Here is a 2891-nt window from a genome sequence, read left to right on the forward strand (position 1 = left end):
GTGTGTGTGTGTGTGTGTGTGTGTGTGTGAATAGGCTGGTCCCGAAATAATTCTACAACAAAAATGAACAAATACAAAACCACAGAAGTTTATAACACAACAAACTATCCAGTCGTAACAACGATGAACAAAAAAAAAAAAAAAAAAAAAAATTCGCCGGTTGTCAAACGAAATGATACTAAGCATGTTTTACAAAATGAAAGTGGAGCGCTATACTCAACGATCGTCCGTAAGCCCAAAAAGGGCGTGGTGATCACGGTCAGAACACCTTTCTTCATGGGTCAGTTAACTTTGCATTAAATAATAACACTCAAAAATATTATTATATCAGAGAGCTAATATTGAAAAAGAAATTTTAGTTACCGATAGTGTACTTATAAAAATATGGATCAGTTCCGGGCCGAACAGGATAGCTGCGTTAGCATGACTTTACAGGGTGGACTTCCTTGGAGATACAGACAGCAGCGAAGGCCGTTAAAGGGTGGGGTTTATCGCTGGGTACACACCAAATGGGTGTGGGACAACTTCCTTAGAGATTCTGTCTGCAGTGAAGGCCGTTCGCGTCGTTTATTCGTTGAAATGTAGCTAATATGTGTTTGTAAACACTGCGGTAGTGGTTATACGTTAGAAAAACGGAAAGAAGAGCATACAGACATTACGTCATCGAATTAGGTTATGGGTTCGTCCAATTTTTTTTTTTTGTGTGTAATTCTTAGTTTTATAAAATTAAAGAAGCTAAAAAAAAAATCGAAAATCTACCATAAATTCTTTGCTGCTTTTTATATTTTTCTGCAGTCAGTAGCGATGTTGTTAATTAGCTTCAGATCAACCTGAAAATGCAGATTCAAAACGAACACAGTCGACACCTCATGCTTTATAATTTAAAATGGCAAAACAGCGGCGGAAACCTGCAGGAAGACATGCGTTGTGTTCGGAAACGATGCTGTTACTAAACACGTGCGCTAGAAGTGGTTTACAAGATGTCGATTGGAAAATTTTCCGGTCAAAATGCACCTTGCTCTGGCCATCCAACTGAAATCAACAGCGATATAAAACCCCGTTATACAACCTGGATTGTCGCAGATATTCCGCAAATATCTCGTGAGTCCCATCCTGGAACCTATGGTTCACTCTCGATGCATTCACACAAAATATTTCAAAACACACACTTGTATGACTCTAAGAAGTATGTAACAATAAACAACAATAAGAAATTGGTGAACACAAAGTAACGGTTACGCAAAATATTGTTATATGTTCGCAGACTATTATAATTAACATGTGATTTATTTTAATGAAACATAACCTTGTTGCCATTAAAATGTTATTGAGTATTTTGTTACTTTCATAATAAAGTAAAAGTAACGACACTTGTGTAAAAAAAAAAAGAAAAAATCGGTTAATGTTTACATCTTGACATTAACCCATTTGGTTAGTTTAAATTAATCAAATTAGGCTGGCTATCTATCTATATATCTATCTATCTGTCTGTCTATGTGTATGTGTGCATGTGTATGTGAGTGTGGTGAAGGTGCATGGCTTAGTGGTTAGGGCATTCGGCTCGCGATTGTAAGGTCGTGAGTTCAATTCCCGGCGACGCGTTGTGTCCTTGAGCAAGACACTTTATTTCACGTTGCTCCAGTCCACTCAGATGGCAAAAAATTAGTAGTACCTGTATTTCAAAGGGCCGGCCTTGTCACACTCTGTGCCGCGCTGAGTCTCCCTGAGAACTACGTTAGCGGTACACGTGTCTGTGGATTGCTCAGCCACTTGCACATTAATTTCACGAGCAAGCTGTTCTGCTGATCGTATCAGCTGGGACTCTCGTCGTCGTAACTGACGGAGTGCTCCTTTGTGAGTGTGTATGTATACATATATATATGCCTATGTGTGCGTATGTGTATACATACTTATGCATATGCGTGGCACTCCGTCGGTTACGAAGAGGGTTCCAGTTGATCCGATCAACGGAGCAGCCTGTTCGTGAAATTAACGTGCAAGCGGGTGAGCACTCCCCAGACGAGTGTACCCTTAACGTACAGCGTGACACAGAGTGTGACAAGGCTGGCCCTTTGAAATACAGGTACAACAGAAACAGGAACAAAAGGTGAGAAAAAGTTGTGGTAAAAGTGTACAGCAGGGTTCGCCACCGCCCCTTGCCGGAGCCTCGTGGAACTTTAGGTGTTTCCACTCAATAAACACTCACAACGCCTCGTCTGGGAATCGAAACTGTGATACTACCACCGCGATCCCGCTGCCCTAACCACTGAGCCATTGCGCTTCCACCTTATGTATATACTTAATCTCTCTATCGGTGTGTATGTGTGTGTGTGTGATGAATGAACTAGGATCGGTTTTATCCGTTATCAACGTCATCAATATGGATGAACCACTTAGCAATAATTTTTGGATACGAGATATAGCTGACGACGACAATATATATATATCTATACTATAAAAGGCAAATCTACTCTGTGTGTGTGTATGCTTAAAATTCATACATTTACACAATTCTAAATTTCTTTGATTAAACAATCGCAATTAATATTCTAAATACAATAAGTTAGGTCACTGCGTCATTTTTTCACTCCAAAAATGTCCTAATAATGAATAAAATCCGTAAAACTACGGCGGTAAACATTTTCTCCCTAATAAAATCTAATTTCCTCTTTCTAATACAAATCCTTTCAACTCCTACTTTCTCTTATGAAGCTTTACGAAAAATCCAACAACAAATACAAAAAGAAAGGAAGGAGAAAAAGAAAACTATCAAAACTGAAACAATCACATTTCGATACTGTGATGACAGATACTAAAACTACATACAGAATTACTTTGCCCCTCTAAAATTAACTATTTCTATTCCTCTTACACATCGTTTCAATTGCTAC

At 38.8% G+C, this 2891-nt stretch overlaps 1 protein-coding gene across 3 annotated transcripts in view; it reads right to left on the reverse strand.

The window, feature by feature from the left end:
• LOC106883079 (TLC domain-containing protein 5) overlaps positions 1-1166 on the reverse strand; it is a 49623-nt gene extending 48457 nt beyond the window's left edge. For 2 of the 3 annotated variants that reach the window (XR_001411066.2, XM_052967876.1), the window contains exon 1: positions 364-1164. The gene's annotated coding sequence lies outside the window, so the exon portion shown is untranslated. Of the gene's footprint in view, positions 1-363 lie in introns of all 3 variants that reach the window. The other variant, XM_014933960.2, reaches the window with a different exon arrangement.
• Between the last annotated feature and the right edge of the window lie 1725 nt (positions 1167-2891).

The sequence above is a fragment of the Octopus bimaculoides genome, chromosome 5 (genome assembly GCF_001194135.2).
Source record: "Octopus bimaculoides isolate UCB-OBI-ISO-001 chromosome 5, ASM119413v2, whole genome shotgun sequence".
NCBI lineage: Eukaryota > Metazoa > Mollusca > Cephalopoda > Octopoda > Octopodidae > Octopus > Octopus bimaculoides.